Genomic DNA, 22,769 nt, shown 5'->3' on the forward strand with positions numbered 1-22,769 from the left:
ACACAGAGTTCATGTTCACTGCTGTAATAGCTAATAATGATTAATATAATAACTATAATATTGGCCATATTATATTTCCATTACCACAGTGAGATGACTTTAGTCTCATGAACAACATTAGCTAATTGTTATTTACTAACTAATCTTAAAATGACTGTTCAGTACAGAAATGAAGCCCAAAAATTATGTTTTACAGTCCTGTGGTCTCAGCCTCAGATACTTATCAAATCACACAAAGCTCATGTAGAAACAAATGAACAAAATATGTTCTCCTCCATTTCTGTCAAACAAACTGTATGAAACGGTGTTACTTTTTTCAGTAACGAGTAATCTAACTAATTACTATTCCTATCGTTACAACGCCGTTACAGTTACTAACAAGAAAATGCGGTCTGTTACTATTTTTCAACAAACAGGCGGTTGAAGCTGTGTTCAGCTCACCACATCTTATATCAGTTGCACGGAAGTAGCTGTAAGTAATCTGGGCGCTACAGCTTTAAGCAGCTGCGCGCTCCCGCGGATGGTAATCACGATCACTGTCTAGCACAACAGCTGGACATAAGGGGGCAAAACAATCGCATGAGTGCTGCTGCTTGACTGAGGAAGAATAAAGTAGTCGCGGTGAGCCAATCACATGACCACTTAAAGACAAAGCAACAAGGTGATTTATACCAGTTTATAAATTGTGTTGATCGGCCACGTAAAACCAGAGTCATGATAAACAAGATATACGCGGCGCTTTTTCCTCAATAGTTTCATCACGTTTACTGTCTAAAGACAGCGCGGCGAGACCTCTCTGCTTATGAGCAAAAATTAAAAAACCCGGGATGTTTTAAGAGTGACGGCGAGAGAGAGAGAGAGAGAGAGAGAGAGAGAGCAGAAAAAGAGAGAGAGCGAGTTTTGAGATGTGAGAGATTTGAGGCGACTGCTGTCTCCAGGTAGAAACAGGAGTGATACACCTGCTGCTGTCCGACCTGCAGGTATCAGGCTGTGATGTTCTCCTTTATAGTGGACACAAATTTTTGGAGTGGCACAAATAATTTGTGGCATCTTATTGAAGAACAGCTGATTGTTCTGTAAATAGTTTGAAATGGTTCTTTAAAAAAATCAAGCTAAAAGGTAAATGGATGCAAGTAACTTTGTTGTTTGCAAAACTTGTGCTTAGGATTTTAAAATTGACATTTATATTTGCATTCAAAGTTATGGAATATGATCATTAAACATGTTTGTGGTTGTTACAGTAAAAATATAACTTTTTCTACTCTGAGTTTATGTTTTTTGTCTGATTTTAGATCAATTGTGTTAATACAGTTTGTCAAAATGAAAACATAACTGTAAATTCAGACACCTGAGATTGTGCTGAAAAGGATGATACCAAACAAGGTAAAGTAAATCGTTTTTAAAGGTGAAATGTAGAGGAAAAATCAAAAGTAGTTAAAAATGGCCAATTATACCCTGGACCCCAGAGGGTTAAACGGTTTTTAAAGTAACGCAATAGTTACTTTTCAAGTAATTAATTACTTTTAGAATATCAGTTACTAACTCAGTTACTTTCTTGAAGAAGTAACTAGTAACTATAATTAATTACTTTTTCAAAGTAACTTGCCCAACACTGCTGAAAAATCACTAAAAACGAGTCAAATATTAAACACATCAAAACGCAGCAGTTCAGTCATATTCAAATTACAACTAATGGCCATAGGAAACTTTTATTAGCTGAGGAAATAAAATAAATTATTCAGGGTTTATTTTAAGCTTTTCAAAGTTTCAGTTTTAGTTCAGATTTTTCTTTTTTTTGTTGGAATGTGTTGTTAGTCAAAACTTCGAGACAATTTAAACTTGTGTTATCTTGCCAAAGCACCATTCTGATGAAAACGCAACATTTGACTCCCAGCTTCTAGTTTCCAGCCCCGTGTTATTTACAGTAGTAACATCTCTCACGTGAACGCGTTAGATGCTGAACACAAGTTTGCGCATGTAGGTTTTTACAGGATAAACAGGTTTATTACAGTCAAGTCTGTCGCTGTACACTGACAAACACAGATACCACAGATGTTTCAGAGACATCACTTTAAAACCGAGAATGAAAATGACTTTCATTTTCCTCAACACCTGAGCAGGGAGGCTGATGACATCCACTGACTGGTAAATAACCAAACTCAATCTTTAATCCTGTGTTCCTGTATGACATTACATTTTGTATTGTATTTACTTTTGTTAAAGAATTTTATTTATTTATCTTTTCTTCTTTACTGCATTTCCAAGCTAAAAGCAGGCTGTTTCTTTGAGCTAAATCTCCTGTTTGTTGACTGTTTAAGGGAATTACATGGGAGCAACTGCGAGAGGAAAAAGCTGTGCGAGATGCACATTTGACATTAAATCAGAACATGTTGGTAAAGCATAAATGCCTGGCCCTCGATGAGAATCTCATTTGCCAGTGAAACTGAATGTGAAAATCTGAATGTGTAAACAATGTCAGGTTTTACTGTTCTGGTCATAGCTGTTATTTATTAAAGTTTGTCAATGAGTTCATTAGATTTCTGTTTACTGTGCCGTCTACATCCACAGATTGAAGTGCTAATGTCTCCAAAGTCTATAATGTACTGCAGTAACTGCAATAAGAAAGAAAATGAGGGGTTTTTTTCAATATCACTTTATTTTTACACCAGTTTCTGTTCTGAAAAGGCAAGCAGCATAATTAAGAACGTGTCATTGGCATGAAAGCTCACGTTTATGAGAAACAAGTGGAGTGTCTACGCCCAAAAGCAAATACAATTTCCTACAAGGCATTCTTCTTTTAGACAAAGAAACTCACAGTGAACCACTGTGTCTCATCTTAATTAGTTTCACACTATCTGAACATTAAAATGATCGATTCAAAGTTTTTCCAGATCATCTATATCCAAGCAGCCTCTCCTAATAATTCTGCTCCTAAAGCACAAAAGAACGACCGAAACAAATCAAGATGGTGTCTTCTGAAGTTTGTCTTTTTACCACCAACTCCTCTCTTAATGTCGGCACATGAAGTAGGAAAATAGATCATGAAATAGCAGTGTGAGGCCGGCAGATCACATCCTCCAGTGCAAGGGGAGTTTTTGATGTCCATCACAAACATTAATGAAGAAAAATAGTTTCACTTTTCATTTAAACTAAGTGTTGAAGACTTGTTTTTAACACAGGGATTATAAATGTGCATCCTGTGAGCCAGAACCACCAGTGGTTCCAGTTTAGCCTGCAGGATGCCTTAGCAAAGGATGGAGACGTATTTATAGCTCTTGATACATTGTTTGAATCCTAAAGACAAATAGTGGTGCTGGTTAGTCATAAAATACTGTAAACCACTGTGATCTGCAAACTGTAATGGAAGCAGTGGAAATTTATTTTATTTCAAATGTTCTTCTGACGTCACACATAAAACATCTCATACTGTGGATAATTGTTTAAGCTTTTTTAACTTGGGTCTGTTTTGACTTTTAACGAAAGACAAAAATGTTGTGTTTTATCTACAACTTGAAAAATGAAAAATGTTCAGCTGTTCATAGGAGAGATTTCGTTGTTTGCGTGATGCAAAAACAGCCTTAAAGGTAATCTTCACAGACACAGAGATGACAGGCTCTGGTGAATACTTGAGTTAAAGAATATGTCTGAGATCAGTACTTATGAAATTGATTGTATACAAGACGGGAAAAGCCCATCCAACCCCCTGAGCATGATGAAATGCAGCACGCAGAGGCAGGGGCAAGAACAAAAGGTGAGCACAAGAAACAAACAGATGCACTGACAGCTGACAAGGAGGACGCAGGACTTTATACACATGTGTAGAACGGGTGGGGCAGACAATCACAAAGGGCCCGAGTGGAAGCTCCGCTATATGCAGTGTTGGGAAGGTTACTTTTAAAATGTATTCCATTACAGAATACAGAATACATGCCCCAAAATGTATTCTGTAACGTATTCCGTTACGTTACTCAATGACAGTAACGTATTCTGAATACTTTGGATTACTTAATATATTGTGGCGAGTTCAGACAAGGAGGAGACGGAGGTATTGTTTGGTCTTGCTTCCCGTGAGCTAGCCAGGGAGCACAGCCGTTTATTACATTTGCAGAAGAACACACTGCCACTAGCTAACTGCTCAGCGCGGCAACCACAACACACATAGGGCGCCCTCTGACCCCGGAAGGACACACCGTCGCAGCGAGAGGGCGTCACCCGTCACCATGGCAACATACACAAAACATAACTGTACAAGCAGAACCCCGAACAGCCCTGACCCGCTACAATATTATCATGCTTTTTACAACAACGTGAATGTACTATTGCTGTGTGATTTATTACTATTACTGAAGGTCCGCGACTCCGAACTGTAGTAAAGGGACCTCTGACTAATGCTGGGCTCACACTGTGCGATTTTTGGCCCATTTTGAGCCGATTTTTGAGTCGTGCGATCGTTTTTTGGCCTTCATCGTGCGTCGTGCATCGTGTAGTATACGTGGGGTAACGAGAAGCGATTGACACCTCACGACCAGCTCCCGATCATCAATCGCTTGGTCGTGAGGGTGTCACCGCAGTTTGCCACACTGCGCACGCGCAAACACAAATGTCAGCGAAAAAGACGGCGTAGCACGGCAGTGCAGCGTGTGATCTGGACACAAGCGATAGAGGCACAACCTGTAGAACCATCCGAGCCCTTTCGATGTGGCCTCACAAAATTATCACGACCACAACAACCGTGAAAATAGTTGGATCGACACTGCTGCTCAATCACAGCTGCCTGACCAATGTTTTTCATTAGCAATTTAGCAAAGTTGATGGTGGTGGTGTGTCTGTGTGAGTGAAAGACGGAGAGGGAGAGCGAGCGACAGAATTTCTGTTATAACCTTCATTTTTATGGACGCACAGTGTGAGCACTCACGTCGCATCAGAACATCGGGCCGTATAGTGTGAGACCCTGCATCGTGACCTATGAACTTCTAACCCCTGCGAGTCAATCGTACAGTTTGAGCAGGAGCTGAATCGCGCGACTGAAAAAATCGCACAGTGTAAACCCAGCATAATACGGCGGGGTCCCTGTCGGCTGGTAGCCGAAAAATAGCTCTACTTTGTTGTGTGGGTCAACTTTTCTTGCGACAGACAGAGAGAGGCGTTGAAAGGCTGCTCCAACGGAACTTGTTGTTTTCGGAGGAAAACACGAACACAGTGTACAGTCGAGTCTTAATAGCTTACTTACAACTGGGCTCGTCAGGCACTCTTCTTGGCTGCAGTGGTTATTATTATATTTACATGCTTCCAGCTCCCGTTTTTGCTCGATGACTGCTCGTACCTTTCCACTCCCCTTTTTCTCCCTCCTAGCGCTCACAGACACATAACGTGTATGGCAGTCCATTCTCCCAGCAGCACGGACTACACTGAACATGATGCTACATTCTTTAGAGCTATGCTTGTAGCATTCTGCCTGTTAGCTTAGCACAACAACAACAACAACGAAAAGGCGCTCTCTCACTCAGGAAACACACAGTGGCAGAGAGAGAGAGAGCGTCGCCCTGTAACCATGGCAACCGTAACGCTGCCGCCTGGAACAAAAGAAAACAGTCCTGACCCGCGACAAAATGAAACAGGAAAGTACCCCAGTGTATTCCATTTATTTCAACAAAGTAACTGTATTCTGAATACCACCTTTTTAAACGGTAACTGTAACGGAATACAGTTACTCATATTTTGTATTCTAAATACGTAACGGCGGTACATGTATTCCGTTACTCCCCAACACTGACTATATGTTACTGTAGGGTGGGGGTAGGGAACTCCAGGCCTCGAGAGCCGGTGTCCTGCAGGTGTTAGATGTGTCCTTGATCCAACACAGCTGATTTAAATGTTAAACTACCTCCTCAACATGTCTTGAAGTTCTCTAGAGGCCTGGTAATGAACTAATCATTTGATTCAGGTGTGGTGACCCAGGGTGAGATCTAAAACCTGCAGGACACTGGCTCTCAAGGACCAACGTTCCCTACCCCTGCTGTAGGGTCTTTACCTCACAATATAAAGTACATTGAATTGAATTGAATTGAATTCAAATGAACTCCCTCATCAGTGTAGTATATATCATGCATACATAAAAGTATGCAGCACTTGGTTACTTATAGCATTGTATTGCTATTATTGTCGAGACCCCCCTTATCTAAAGCTGACCTTTGCGTTTGCTCGTGAGCTCTGGGTGGTAATAAAGGAAATAACTGTGATGCTCTTCCACCAGGCTGCTGCACCTGGACTTCCACAGAGCGATCTAAAAGAGGCAGACTGGAAGCAGTGCAGAGGTGCACAAAGAGACCACCTTGAAGGGAAATCAAGTCTAAAAAATAGGTATGATTTTTTTTTACTTGTACGGGCAGTTTTCCACTTTGTAACCACACATTCTACTTTTTCTAAGAATGTCTTGGGCAGGAGAAGTTGGAAAAGGTTACCAAAGATATTGTAAAACATATCCTTAAGTCACTTTGCATTATATCTCTCACATTCAGTCTGAACACACCTTCATACGTCTGACTGGAAGATTTATGACTTTAGTTTGCCTAACTAGCTTGACACAGCCATGACTCTGCTAGTAGTGTCACGAGAGCTGACATGAGATTTTAACCCTTTTTGTTGTGTGCACACATGAGGGCACATACATATAACTTGTGGAAAACTGCCATGTAGGGCCTTTAGCGGGCTGTATGAATAAGCGAAGAGGAAGTGACATATTGAGAATATTCGACAGTACAGTGCACTCCAGGCAGTCGCTGTTTCGCAGGTTTGGGCCCTGGAGCCCTTCTTCTGTGCCTGTAGCAGCCAGACAGCTAAAATCATTCTTATAGAAGTAAGTATCGGGGTCAACTGTACTGGGATGGGGGTCGTGGACTCAGATCCCACCACCCTTTAGTCGTTCAGGGCAGCCTGTGCACTTCTTCAGCCCTACATAGCGGGGCTAATAGCCCCTTACACACATACTTTCCAAAAGGATAAAGTTTGTATCAGGTTCAGCTCAGTTTAGTTCAGTCTGTTTGAGTTTACTTCACCGTAACACCATTACAGTCACGTTAACTGTTTTACTTTCTCTGCAGCTGATCATGGACTACGCTGAAGGTATCTTGTCACTTACCACAACCATCAAAAAGATGGCTGACACTATGAAGTCCAATAAGGAGCGCTGCAGAAGGATTACAGAAAGAGTCAAAGCCGTGGAAAGGCTGGTTTTAAACATCACACAGAGTGATCCAAGCCAAATATCTGATACTGTTGATGGAGCTCTGAGGGAACTCTACGTCATCTTGAATTCTGCCAAGGATCTGATAGCAAAATTCTCACAAACCAAGTCTGTTAAGACCTTCTTCAAGGCTGGAAATATTGAAGAAAAGTTCAGCGAGGTGAACCAAAGGCTCACAGAGAACTTCCAGGTCCTTTCTGGTGCTCTGCAGATTGAGCACACCACCATGCTGCAAAAGGTGTATGAAGCTGTTTCGAGACAAAATACTGAGGAAGAGGTTTGCAGTATGATGGCTAATACTAGTCTCACACCCCTGATGCTTCCCTCTTCTCCAGTGTCAAGTCCCACAGCTTCTATATTTCCCCCTTCTCCAGTGTCACGCCCGCTATATCCTGAGCTTCCTCCCACACCTGTGTCCAGTCCTACAGCTTCTGTGCTTCCGCCTCTTCCACTGCCCAGTCCTATAGGTTTTATACTTCCACCTGCTCCATTGTCCAGTCCTACAGCTTCTATGAGTCAGCCTGCTCCATTGTCAGGGTCTCTATATCCTCAGCTTCCTCCCACACCAGTGTCTAGCCCTACAAATCTTATACTTCCCTCCATGCCAGTGTCTGCACCTTTTGCAGCCCAGCCTCTCTACAATACTACAACATCTCACTTTATCGTTAACAACAACATAGCCTCCACCCCTGTCATTCAAGCCATTTCCCAGGGGTCAGTCACTGACAACGCGAACACCATGCCTGTCTTCAGAACTGTTCGCTCAAAACCCACCAGCTCATGTGGTCAAGAAGCTATGTTAAACTAAAAAAAACCCACAAAGGTTTTCCTAAGGAAGTTTGTTTAACTTGTTTACAGTTAAGAATGAAACTAAACATAAGACTGCAGTCAAGGTCAATTTGGGACCATCTTGCAATGGGTTCACATCAACCACATCGTGAGTGAAGCCTTCTTTTCGATGTCAGCTACACAGTTATGCTGAGTTTTGTGACTATTTGGTCATTTTAATCTTTAAAGCGGACCCATTATCACTCATTTGTATTTGTCTGTGTTTCTCCTGATTGGCTGCCATTGTGAACAAAGTTGGTGCAGCTGGTGGCTGGGACTTCTGCCCGACATGACCTTATTAGGGTTATACCCTCTCACTGGTGTCACATGCAGCAAAGAATAGAAAAAACACCATGTGAAGCATCATGAAGGCTGAGCTTTGTGCTCACAGAGATTACTTGTACTTACCCAGATCATCATTTGAAACTTTGGTTTAAAAGTTTAAAATGAGCATCCACCATCGAAACGCGACATATAAGTGGTCACATCTGACTGCAAAAAACAAATATACAAGCAGCTAAAATTCAAATATTGATGCTCTAAGTGACAGCATGGTGTGTGTTTACATCTTTTATATACAATCTGTGGTTACGACTTAATAAGGCAATTTTATGATTTAAAAAAATCCAGAAAGGCTAGCAGCTAATAGATAATAATAAAAAGAGTTGTGAGTACTTTGTTTTGGGAAAATATCTTCTTAGATTGGGGGGAATCACTTCTGTAATCTCTCCTGAAACGTCTTCAGCCTGTAGCATAGTTATGCTTGGTGACTGGGAAATAGTGAATGTAACTTCAGTCTTGGAAAATTGTTTCGTGTAAGAAACTAGTGCAAGTAGCTTCTGTTGCTTTCTGTTGCATTTCTTTTCAGTTTGATATATTTTGCTTTATTATTCTTAAGTAATTTACAACTTGTTTTGCTGGTGAACCTATAATAAATCATTTGTACGTTCATCCAATCAAATTCAAGCTGTCTGAGCATTTTATCTGAAGACTTTATGGATTCAGCTGGCCATCCTCTCACCTCTCATCCAGTTACGGTCACTTCTGCTGCCAAAATAACAGCAACATTCCAGTTTGCTAAAACACTAACGCTGAGGCTTCAGAATGAATCAAACCTATATTCAATCATTCATTCAAGTTTATAGCGACAGAAAGTTTTGCAATAAATAAAAATACTGTCTAAATACGTTAAGCACTCTGTTCTACATGGAGTGATTTTACAGTTATCTTTAAGTCCATCTCTTAGAAGCTAAATGTAATCTTTTACTCCATTCAGTGTACCTGCATGATGGTTATGCACACCACTTACAGCTGTGAGATTTTCATTGCAATGTTTTGCAAACATCACAGGTATTACTACTTTAGAAAAATCACTGCATGGCGGATAACACATATTTTGGTGACCATTTTCCTGAAACATTTGGTACTCACTGTGTTTAACAGACACATCTTGACCAAGTAGAATGTGACTTGTTGGTATTTCAGTGTATTTTTGCTCTCACCTGGCTGGCTGTCAAAAAGTTAATGAGATATTCTGATCAGTGTTAAACATAATTTACTATCAGCAAAATCACATACAAATAACTCACACCATTATGGAATTATGGTTCTGTGTTCAACCATCAAAATCCCTACTTTCAAATCATGCAGCTTGATGGTTTGAGTTATCTTCTCACATTCACACTGTCACCCACTAATCTACCAAAGTTGAAGTTGGATCATGCGCACACACAATATTCAGACATGTGAACATTCAGTTTTTCTAGTGAAACTAGATTTCTCATTTATATACTGATCAAAGAATAAATAATAAAAATGCTTTATTATTAGGAAATAAGGAGAAGCTCTGTTTTCTTAATCACATAAGGCTGGATGAGAGGACTTTCTTTTTCTTTCGCATAAGAACTTCAGAGAAATAGAAAGTTGAGTCAGGAAACGTCTATAAGATGAGGGAGGTATCCTGTTTGCACATGCAGAGAGTGAATGATGCAAAAACAATGAGGTGTGTCAGTGATGATATGAGGCTAAGAGCTTTCAGTGTCATTCAAAGCTGTTGAAAACATCAGTGTACACCCACACCAAGTTCTCGAAACTCCGATGTTGCCTGACTGAAAAGTCAAAGAAAATCAACATATACTTTCTGTGATTCACAAAAAGCACACATCTTATAACATCTCAGTTTGGATATTAACTGTAATTGTTTCTAAATAGTGTGGAGTTAGTCAGTATAAGTATTTGGACATCTGTATACCATCTTTGCTTCTGTATACCACCACAGTGGATTCTAACCTAAGCAATCAAGATGTGTTTGTTTTTTTCCATATACTGTATATATGATCTATTGAAATCTGAGACAATATTTTAAGGTGGGAATGGAGGTCACATGTTTCTCCTTTCTAAATGATCCAAAATGTAACAATAAAGACTTCTTGCTTTAGCAAAACCAAGTGGTAGTTAAAACCTAGACACTAAGATCAGTTCTGGGGCCTCCTGCTGGACACAAGAACAAATGAAAATCAGTTGATTCCAGTTTCAAAATAAACTGCTAACAGAACAGAAACACGTTTGTTCTGACAGAAAGAGAAAACCTGCGTTAGGATGTTGTGACTGGATGAACAAACCAGCTAAATAAATCATTGATGTGCTCAAAACTGTTTGTGTGTGCGTCACAGTGAAAGTGGAGAGCTTCTGTACATTGGATGTGCAGCTGTCAAAAGTCAAAAGGTCAAATTTCAGGTCAAAAAACTCTCATTGTCTCAGTCTTTTGTCTTCTCTGGGATCTTAATGATGTCACAGAGAAACAGTATCAGTGATATCCACAATGCCACAGGCACAGAAGCCCCCCCCCAACTAGTTATTTAACCCTCTGTTTATAATGGGCAACCAATGAGAATGTTGCTTTAAAGAGGGGAGGAGCTAAAACATGTCAGCTCAGCTAGGTGATGGACTGAGCAGCTGCATCAAGGCCCAGTATAAGAAAAAAGTTGATCTTGAGCTCTTATCCATGCAAAGCTACTATAGTAGATTCGACTAATAAAAATACAGACCTGGAAATGAGCAAAATAACCCCAACTCCAATATTTTTAGCTGTAAACGTATAACCTACACCTGACAGATGAAACATAACAAGAAATGCTCAGTAAAACAGGTCCTGATTGCCAAGTGAAAAACTTGGACGTGAGGTGGGACTCTAGAAAAGCAAAGTCAGCCGTGGCTCGTATTTAAGTTTGAGGCGGGGATGACCTGACGCTCCAGCTCACTTTCAAGTGTCGCCTTGTGAAGGATGGACTGACAGAACTCTGGCATGTTGACTTTGCAGGCCTATGTCAGCACGAGGTTCAACTCTGGAAAGTAACAAACACATAAAAGTGTATTTTTTTGTGAGTGTGTGTGTACCCCTGCCGTCTGTCCATGCTGTTTATTTGTGCCCTTGGTCTCTCCCCATTCTTTTCATTGTATAGTTTTTTTTTTTAGTGGGTTTGTCATTCCTTTTGTTTATAAGGATCATTTGTGTTTAAGCTTCATTTTGTTTGTAATATAGGTTGTATTGTTTCTATTTATCCTGATGTCATTTGTTATGTCCTCCACCACTCTCTGTTTGTCTTTTGCCTTCCAAGTCCTGCTTCTTAGGTTATGTTTGGCTATGGCCTCTGTGTGTCTTGTCTATATAGTATTTAGTTAATCTCCTTTTATATTCCTATTCTGTTCCTCCAGTCTTGTCATTGTGTGTGTGTGTGTGTGTGTGTGTGTCTTTGACCTGTGTTACATTGTTCCTCATGTTTTGAAGTCTCCCTGTGTTTCCTACTGTGTATATCAGCCTAACATCATAAAACATGATGAGTGATGCAGTAATGCACTTTGGTATTTTGGATATCTGAAGTATGTTAGCGTCATACTAGATCTTTTTCTGTTCCTTTCTTTATGGAGCACCTTTTTGATCTCCTTTCAAGTAAATATGGCCCCATCCAAATTCAAAAAACCAACAAGGTGGCTGCTAATACAGTGTCTAAAACCACTAGATGATGATCTGTCTTTTATATACAGTTTGTGGCAGCTGTTCCCAAACTTAACAGCTTGCACACATAAAATTCATCCTCCCAGCAGAAGATTATTTAAATACAGATGATTCAACCTCATAGTCAGTGCAAAACCTATTTACTGCATACTCCTTTGGTAAGTTGTGTTTGTTTGCAGTAGTGCTGTTGCTCACGTTACCTGTGAATGCTGAACACAAGGTTACGCATGTTGGTTTTTACAGGATAAACAGGTTTATTACAGTCAAGTCTGTCGCTGTAGACGGACATAACACAAATGCCAGAAATGTTTGAGACATCACTTTAAAACCTGCAAAAATGAAATTGAGCTTCATTTTCCTCAACACCTGAGCAGGAAGGCTGATGACACGCACTGACCGGTAAAGAACCAAACTCAATCTTTAATCTTCTGCATGGTATTAATCTTCTCCTGTATGTCATTAGATTTTATATTGTATTTATTTTTATTTAAGAAGCTAAATCCTGCCCTTCAGTAACTTTAATTTTGTCCATTTTTAATCAGTTTTGGCCTGCCAGGTTCTAGCCGGGTGTACTGAGGCAGTGCACTAGGCAGACTGAGAGATGAGACTATAATGGGCAAAGAGAAATGCGTGTATGCATTTGCCTTGATACAATTTTTGTTTTCAGGAAACATATTTTTGTCTTTATTTTTTTTCTGTTTTAATTCACCCAGCAGCAAAAAGCGGAGTTTTGCAGAGATCAGAGGCTGTAGAGACTCACTGTTTGTTGACTGTTTCAGGGAATTACACGGGAAATACTGTGAGAGGAAAAAGCTGCGTGAGACACATTTTGCATTAAATCGGAGCATTTCAATAAAGCATACATGCCTGGACCTCGATGAGAATCTCATTTCCCAGTGAAACTGAAGGTGACACCCCTGTTTTAAACTATCTGACTGTGGATACAGCTTTACAGTCCCAATTCTAGCTGTTATTTTCTAAAACTTGCCATTAAATTCTTCACATTTTTATTTACTGTGTCATCTTCCTCCACAGATTTGAAGCTTTAATGCTTCAATAATCGCTAATGTATTCCTTTTACTCTTACACCAGTCTTGGCCCTGACAAGGCAAATAGCATAATCGAGTAGCTGTCATTAAAAAAATAAAATAAAATCAGTCTTGTAATTTAAAACTCTTCATCATGTCCTGCCATGAATGCTTTCTTAATGCTTGCATTTTTTAAAGAAACGGGTAGAGTTTCTACACTGTTAAAGGACTGATTCAGTTTTTCCATCTATATCCAAAAGGCCCGTCCTAATCCCACTTAAACAATCAGAGACAGACACAAATCGAGAAGGTGTCTTCTGAAGTTTGTCTTTTTACCACCAAATTCTCTCTTTATGTCCACTCATGAAGTGGGGGAAATGGATCACGTATTGACAGTATGAGGCCAGCAAACTTTTCACAACATAGTTTCACTTTTCATTTGAACTAAGCCTTGAAGTCTTTTTTTGAATGCAGGATGCTGTTGCACAGGATGGAAATTTCTCTCTAGCTCTAGATGTGCTGTTTGAATTCTAAAGACAAAGAACAGTTGTGCTGGTCAATTATGAAAGGATGTGCAAGTAAACGTTTCGTACTTCTGTAATCTGCTGAAATGAAAGCAAAAAATATCATTTATGACTGAAACTGCACCCAATTTTCCTGTGACATCTCACGCTGTTGTTGTGGGAATAAGATGTCTTACACTGTGGTTTATTGTTTTAGCTTTTTTCAAAATTTGGGGTCTGGTTTGGGTCTGTTTTTAATCTAAACAAAACCGTTTTATCCCCAGTATGAAAAATAAGCTGTTGACAGGAGGCTGTTGTGGTTTTCATGCTAAAAAAAATGCCTTATCTTAAAGGCAGTCCTCACAGACAGACCGAAGAGCCGATTCTGGTGAAGACTACTTAAATGATGTGTCTGAGATCAAAGCTTGTGATGCTGATTGTTCATAAGATGGGAAAAATCCCATCAGTTGTTGAATTCAATTTGCTCCAAAGAATGACAAAAAAATATATAATCTGACTTTGCTGAAGCAACCGCAGGAAGGTAAAAATCTCTTTAAAGAGAGATCTGAGAACAAAAAAACATTCAACACACATTTGCCAGACAAGAACTTTAAAAAGTATTCGAAAGGCAGTCGAGTATTTGCAGAAAGTTTGCGCCAATGCAGCACACAGAAGCGCTTAAAGAACAAAAAGTGAACTTTCAATGGCTAATATGAAAACACCCGAGTTGCACAAAGTACAAAGGGCTAAAACAAAACAGGTAAAAAAGCAAACTGATGAACTGAGAGCCAACAAGGAAAGAGTTAAGACTGTATACAGCATTGCATACAATCATAAAGAACAGTGACAAAGGAAGCAAAAACATCGGAGGCATACAAACGAAGTTGTTATCAAAAAACAAGGACAGATGATTAAACTGATGAGCAGGAAAAACCGCGAGAACAAATACAAGAAAACATGTGAAACAAAATATGAAGACACCCAAAAGAGAATTAATACGATGCCAGGAATGCCTCCAAAACCAGACTCAGGGTTGAGCTTTGAATACCTTGGATAACTTACCAGTTCCTCATAATAATTAAAGCGAGAATATAGTAGAAGGGTGGAGTGACAACTGTTGGTTTTAAAGGAAAAGAGAAAGAGAATGCTTGAATGGTAAATGGACTGATTCTTATATAGCGCTTTTCTACTCTCCCAGAGTGCTCAAAGCACTCTATACAACATGCCTCATTCACCCATTCAAGCACTTCTAAACACAAGTGCAAACTAACCTACATTCACACTCCGATGAAGGCATCGGAGGGCAATTTGGGGTTAGTATCTTGCCCAAGGATACTTGACATGCAGACTGGGAAGACAAAGATCGAACCACCGACCTTCCGATCAGTAGCTGATCTGCTCTACCACCTGAGCCAAAACCACGCCATAACTTGAAACTTTGTGTACACTTTGTCCTGAAGAACTAATTTTTTTCAAAGAATACAGGCGGGCTCAAAATGTGATTTTGGCCCACAAGTCCAGCGGATGAGTGGCATCTCCACATAGATGTGGCCTATATCATACATATAAGATAAATAAATGAAAGACTGCTGTGGTTGAAACTGGAAAAAAAGTATTTCCATCTCTGACCTTTGCCTTTGCTCATGAGCTCTGGGCGGTTAGGAAATAAATAACTTTTATCCTCTTATGATCCACCAGGTTTCTGGGCTTGGACTTCTACAGAGGGATCTAAAAACAGCAGACTAGAAGGAGTGCAGAAGTGCACAAGGAGACAACCTTGAAGATAAATCAAATTTTAAAAAGGTAGGATTTTTTTGTTTGTATAGGCAGTTTCCCACTTCATGACCACACATTGTATTTTTCTAAGAAATTTGGGGGATTTCCCAGACAAAAGTGGAAAACGTCGCATATCCTTCCAGTTACTTTGCATATAAGCTGTCACATTCAGTCTGAACACACCTTCACACGTCCAACTGAAAGATTTCTGACTTTAAGGAGGTGCACAAGGAGACAACTTTGAAGAGAAATCAAATCTTTTTTTTAAAAAAAAGGTTTTTATTTGTATTGGTAGTTCCCATTTTGTATTCACACATTGTATTTTTCAGAGGTGTGGACTCGAGTCACATGACTTGGACTCGAGTCAGACTCGAGTCATTAATTTTATGACTTTAGACTTGACTTGAAAAAATGTTCTAAGACTTGTGACTTGACTTGGACTTTTACACCAATGACCTGGGACTTGAATTGGACTTGAACCGGTTTACTTGAAAAGACTTGATATTTCACCCCAAATATAAAATTTAACATATTATATTTAGCATATTATATAGAGATTGAAAATGTGACGTCATTCAGGGGTAAAACCGCAAAGGATTCTGGGAACTCGTGGCAAGAGGTACTAGCGCACGCAGGCTTTCAATTGAAATCAGTTACACAGCGATAAAAAGAAACACAAAAAATGGCAAGAAGCTGTTGTATTATTAACTGCAATAGCCGGTCGCATGACAGCCGACGGGTAAAGAGATCGGTTGTTATCGGATTACGTCGTTGAAGAGAAATTGTTCGAGCCATGTTTCCGAAGTAACAAAGAGGCGACTGGATTGCAGCCATTCAAAGATCAAATATAACGTCCCAGAACACTCCAGCTCACAGGTTAGTCTGCTCAAGCATTTACACGAAGGTCAGTCTGCTGTTGTAGTTAATGCGTCATTTTCATAACATAATTGGTGATATAGGTTACAAATAAGTCTGGCGCTGAACAGAAATTGTCGCGCTATTTCACTATTCACTATTTATTGTGCATAAATAGTGAATTGTCCTGACACAATATTGTGTTTCGCTTCTGTTATTATGGTACATTGACAAAAACATATACTTTTATTCACAGGGTAAAACAGTTGTTTTGTATCACCAATTGCCCAGTACGATTACAGCATACAATATTATTGTCACTGCTACATTTCTGTGATGCGAACCAGAAATTATTTCCACTACTAATTAATTACCATTGAGCTCAAAGGTCCCATTAATAAACGGTTAACGAATGTGTATTTATGACGACGATTTGTGAGACTGGTAAACTTATGATATGTACGATGGTCTTTACTTTCTACACGGTGCATTTCAAGGTCCTGTACCCATCCGTCGGTAAACTGTACCTGGGCTTGTTGCAGTGACCTGAAGTTACTAAAAACTTCACGAGTGTATGCACTCACTCAAAGAACCGTATGATTATAAATATGCATATAAATATGCTACGATGAGATAGCTGACTTCATCTAACTAGCAAATGTTGTCCAGGCTACATTGGTGATGCAGTTTTTTTTAATGTGTATGATATTTTTGTCATGCGATTTTAAAGCCAGTCCTACAACCGCATCCAAGAATAACATGCAGCTTATCTCAGAACCGTCGGTGAAAATTATTCTAGGAGCTAGGTTTAATTGAGCTGCATTTTATAGAGGTGCAATTTCACAATTTGTGTATATTTTCTAAGTTCACTATTTCGTCATGTGTTGAGAAAAACACAGATTTAAAAATTACATGGTCTAATATTTACATTTAGCATAACTGCAACATTATTTTTTCGTTTTTTTTTAAAGACTCGAAAGGACTTGAAATTCAAAATTTCAGACTTGTGACTTTACTTGGACTTTTACACCAGTGACTTGAGACTCGACTCTGACTCTCTCTGTGTGAGGATCTAAACGTATTCTACGCTAGATTCGACGCAGCGAACACCATGAGACCGGACAGTGTGCGCACCGCGGATGACGTCAGTGCGCACACTGTGTCTGAGGAGGATGTGCGGAAGTGCTTCAGGAAGGTGAACGCACGCAAAGCTACTGGTCAGGACGGGATTCCCGGCCACGTCCTCAAGTCATGCGCGGCTCAGCTGGCTGGAGTGTTCACGCACATCTTCAACCTTTCCCTCTCTCTGTCTGTAGTCCCAGCCTGCTTCAAAATGGCCACCATCGTCCCTGTACCCAAATCCTCCACCATCTCCTCATTGAACGACTGGCGACCTGTAGCCCTGACCCCCATCGTAAGCAAATGCTTCGAGAAGCTGGTCAGGGACTTCATCTGCTCTGCACTACCCGACTCACTGGACCCTCTACAGTTCGCATACCGCCACAACAGGTCCACTGATGATGCCATAGCCCTGACACTACACACTGCCCTGTCACACCTGGAGAAGAGAGACACGTATGTGAGGATGCTGTTTGTAGATTACAGCTCAGCATTCAATACCATCGTTCCCTCGAAGCTGGACAGGAAACTGCAGGATCTAGGACTGAGCAGCTCCCTCTGCAGCTGGATCCTTAGCTTCCTGTCTGACAGACGCCAGGTGGTCAGACTGGGCAGCATCACCTCATCCCCCATTACACTGAACACTGGTGCTCCACAGGGGTGTGTACTGAGCCCTCTCCTGTACTCACTCTACACCTACGACTGCACAGCCACCAACAGCTCCAACATCATTGTGAAGTTTGCGGACGACACTACAGTGGTAGGTCTTATCACCAACAGTGATGAGACAGCTTACAGGGAGGAGGTCAGCGCCCTGACCCACTGGTGTCAAGACAACCATCTCACCCTCAACGTCGCAAAGACAAAGGAGTTGATAGTGGACTTCCGGAGGTGCAGAGAAGTACACACCCCCATCACCATCAACGGCGCTGCTGTGGAGAGAGTGAGCAGCTTCCGGTTCCTTGGTGTACATCTGGCTGAGGATCTTACGTGGTCAGTACACACAAACAAAACAGTGAAGAAGGCGCAGCAGCGCCTCTTCTTTCTCAGGAGACTGAAAAGATTCGGCATGAGCCCCCGCATCCTCAGGACCTTCTATCACTGTGCCATTGAGAGCATCCTCACTGGATGCATCACCACCTGGTATGGCAACAGCACCGCCTACAACTGCAAAGCTCTCCAGCGAGTAGTGCGGTGCTCTGAACGGATAATTGGAGGTGAGCTTCCCTCCCTCCAAGACATCTACAGGAAGCGCTGCCTGAGGAAAGCGGGGAGGATCATCAAGGACTCCAGTCACCCCAGCCATAAACTGTTCAGACTACTTCCATCAGGAAGGAGGTTCTGCAGCATCCGGTCCCGAACCAGCAGACTGAGAGACAGCTTCTTCCATCAGGCCATCAGACTGCTGAACACTTCATAGACACCTCAGCTTCACTACTGGAACTTCAACATTATGCACTCCACACTGTATATAAATGCCACTTGTTTTGCACATATTCAACTCTGTATATTTTATATATTTTATTTTATTTTTTTTTTATTTTTTTTACTATTTAATTTGTAAAAATGTGTATACACACACACACACACACACACACACACACACACACACACACGTAGGAAAATATTTAGTATACACATCCAGAAATGCATACACTATTATATATTGTACATATATTTATTAGTTTCAGGTCGGCCATTCTTGTATTTTGCTCGTTTGTGTTGTTGTGTTTGCACATCTCTGTTGCTTGTGGGGCTCGCACACAAGAATTTCACTCGCATGTGCTGTGCCAATGTGCCTGCACATGTGATGTGACAATAAAAGTGATTTGATTTGATTTGATTTTGATTTGACTTGCCTGACATTACTTGAGACTTGACTTGTGACTTGAGGATAAAGACTTGAGACTTACTTGAGACTTGCAAAACAATGACTTGGTCCCACCTCTGGTATTTTTCCAAGAAGGTGAAAGGGGAAAGGGTTGCAGTGGCAAAAACAAAACATATCCTTCCAGTCACTTTCAGTCTGAACACACCGTAATACGTCTGACTGGAAGGTTTATGGCATTAATTGGCTTAACATAGGCACATCCCAGCTTATCATGAGTGCTGAAATGAGATTTTAACCCTTTTTGTTGTGTGCACATACAAACTTTATCCTTTTGGAAAATTTCAGGTTCAGCTCAGTTTAGCTCAGTCTGTTTGAGTTTACTTCACCGTAGCACCACTACAATCACGTTAACTGTTTTACTTTCTGTGCAGCTGATCATGGACTACGCTGAAGGTATCTTGTCACTTACCACAACCATCAAAAAGATGGTTGACACTATGAAGTCCAATAAGGAGTACTGCAGTCGGATTGCAGACAGAGTCAAAGCTGTTGAAGGACTGGTTTTAAACATCAGACAGAGGGATCCAAGCCAAATCTCTGATACTGTCGATGGAGCTCTGAGGGAACTCTACGTCATCTTGAACTCTGCCAAGAATCTGATGGCAAAATTCTCTCAAACCAAGGCTGTTAAGGGTTTCTTTAGGTCTAGCAGCATTGAAGAAAAGTTCAGCGAGGTGAACCAAAGGCTCACAGAGAACTTCCAGGTCCTTTCTGGTGCTCTGCAGATTGAGCACACCACCATGCTGCAAAAGGTGTATGAAGCTGTTTCGAGACAAAATACTGAGGAAGAGGTTTGCAGTATGATGGCTAATACTAGTCTCACAACCCCCCTGTTTCCCCCTGCCCCGGTGTCAAGTCCTACAGTTCCTATGCTTCCCTTTGCCCCGATGTCAAGTCCTACAATTCCTATGCCTCAGCCTGCACAAGTGTCAAGTCCTACAGTTCCTATGCTTCCCTTTGCCCCGATGTCAAGTCCTACAGTTCCTATGCCTCAGCCTGCACAAGTGTCAAGTCCTACAGTTCCTATGCCTCAGCCTGCACAAGTGTCAAGTCCTACAGTTCCTATGCTTCCCTTTGCCCCGATGTCAAGTCCTTCAGTTCCTATGTTTCAGCCTGCTCCAGTGTCACACCCCCAACATCCTCAGCTTCCTCCTACACCTATTTCTAGCCCTACAGGTCCTATATTTTCATCCATACCAATGTCTAACCCTACAGCTGCCATGCCTGTCACCTACGTTATGTCCCCTATGTCGGTGCCTACACCTTATGTGAGACAGCCTGTCTACAATACTACAACATCCCGCTTTATCGTCACCAACAACATAGCCTCCAGACCTGTCATGCAAGCCATTTCTCAGGGGTCAGTCACTGGCATCAGAACTGTTGCTCCAATCACTCTTCCAGCCCAAAACACGCCCATTGTGTCAGCTTATGTGGTCAAGAATGCTTTTTTACGTTAAAACAAGACAAAGGTTTTGCTAATGGAATTTGCTTACACTGAATACAGTTAAGATACTGCTTTCAAGAGTGCAGTCAGGCTCAACTTAGGACCATCTTGCTCATCTTCACATCAACCACATGTTTCCTGGTTGGCTGCCCTTGTGAACACAAAGTTTGTGTAGCTGGTAGCCGGGGCTTCTGTGCCTGACATGAACATATTATGGTTATTCTCTCTCACTGGTATCCTATGCAGCAAGGAATAGAAAAAAACTGTGTGAAACTGAGTGTTTAATTGAGCTTTGGACTTACAGGGATTACTTGTACATACCCAGATCAACATTTGAAAGTTTGGACATGTTTGAAATGAACATCCACCATTGGAACAGGATATATGACAGAAAACCTGCACGCTCTTTGGACACAGCTTGCTAATTAAGCTAGCTAGCATGAGGTGATTATTGTGCCCTCCACCCTCTCATTCACTGGATCATCCAGTGGTCACATCTGACTGCAAAAAACAAATATACAAGCAGCCCGAATACAATCACTGAGGCTCTAGCTGACATCATGGTGTCCACATCCATCGTTTATATACAGTCTATGGTTACAACTTAATACGATTATTTTATATGACCTTGTGTATTTTTATGATGTATTTTGAGATATTCAGGAAGACTAGTAGCAACTACATAATAAACAAAGATTACTGACTTTTTGGGGAAAATATCTTCTTGGATTTTGGAAAAAAAAAAAATCACTTCTGTAGTCTCTCCTGGAAGGTCTTCAGCGTGTAGCATAGTTATCCTTGGTGACTGGGTTTCACAAACTGGTGACATCCTACCCTCTTTGTTTTAAATTTTTCACTATTAACAATAGTTTCTTTTTGATAATAATGTTTGTTACATTTGTAGTGTTTGTTTTTCTGTTGCATTTATTCTGGTGGCTCCATAGGATAGTTTGCTGGTTTGCCAGACAAGCAAAGGACTCGTTATTAAAGCCTGGGAGGATTGTAAACCCCTTTGTCACATATGGCATCTGCTGCCAAAAATCTGCCAAATCAAATATGTGGAGCTACCCGCTGTAAATAAGTGAGTGGATGGAAGTAGCTTCTCTTCTTTTCTGATGCATTTGTTTTGCCATTAGAAATATTAAAGCAATATTATTTTTATGTAGTTTACAACTTGTTTTGCTGGTGAGTCTATAATAAATCAAGAAATCTCCATGTCTGCCTGTTCTTTTTTTATCGTTCTCAAAAGCTTCAAGCTGTCTGTTTTATCTGAACACTTCAGCTGAACATCCTCTCACCTCTCATCCAATTATGGTCACTTCTGAAAATAACAGCAACATAACAGTGGTTAATTTATTCAATTTTAGGGTGACAGAAAGACAGCAGCAGAAATACAGAGTAAGAAGCGGAGAATGGAGGCTACAGAAAACAGCTACAGCTCAAAAGGCTGTTTCTTTATGTGCAGCCAGTTTCATGGTAGAAGAATGAAATTAATGACAGAGGTAACGACATGACCAAACCAGTTTTTTAAAATGAAACTTCCTGCACAGTAAGTCGACCTGTTTTATTGAAATCCCTCACCTGCAGTAGCGAGTTACAGGTTGTTGTGAACTGGATGCTAGAATACATTATTTCTGCTTCAACATTTGTTATTAAAGTTAATACTCTTTTTGATTATCTGTTGAGAACTTTACGTGAACCAAACTGTCAGTGAAATGCCTGATGTGTCTGGTGTAATATATCCTGAATAATGAAGAAAACTATGGATGTTTTTGTCTTTACACCACATTTGACTCTGACAAGACAGACAGCATAATTATGCATATACATGTCATTTTCATAAATCAATCTTGTCACTTAAAACTCTTTGACATTTCCCAACATGAATGCTTCCTGTATGCTTGCATTTAGGAGAAATGGGTGGCATTTCTAGGCTCGAAGGTAAATATCATTTCCGTGAAGGCATTCTTTTCGAAAAACAAACTCACTGTAAAGGGTTAAAGGTACAAATGTGCATGCAGCACTGTGACTTATCCTGCTTAGTTTTATACTAGTTGAACATTT

At 40.6% G+C, this 22,769-nt stretch overlaps 1 protein-coding gene across 2 annotated transcripts in view; it reads left to right on the forward strand.

The window, feature by feature from the left end:
• Positions 1-11,703: 11,703 nt before the first annotated feature.
• LOC120743364 (mixed lineage kinase domain-like protein) overlaps positions 11,704-22,769 on the forward strand; it is a 33,143-nt gene continuing 22,077 nt past the window's right edge. The window contains exons 1-2 of one of the 2 annotated variants that reach the window (XM_040046996.1): positions 11,704-12,485; positions 15,316-15,420. The gene's annotated coding sequence lies outside the window, so the exon portion shown is untranslated. The remainder of the gene's footprint in view (positions 12,486-15,315; positions 15,421-22,769) is intronic. The other variant, XM_040046997.1, reaches the window with a different exon arrangement.

The sequence above is a fragment of the Simochromis diagramma genome, unplaced genomic scaffold (assembly GCF_900408965.1).
Source record: "Simochromis diagramma unplaced genomic scaffold, fSimDia1.1 OVJJ01000106.1, whole genome shotgun sequence".
NCBI classification, from domain to species: Eukaryota; Metazoa; Chordata; class Actinopteri; order Cichliformes; family Cichlidae; genus Simochromis; species Simochromis diagramma.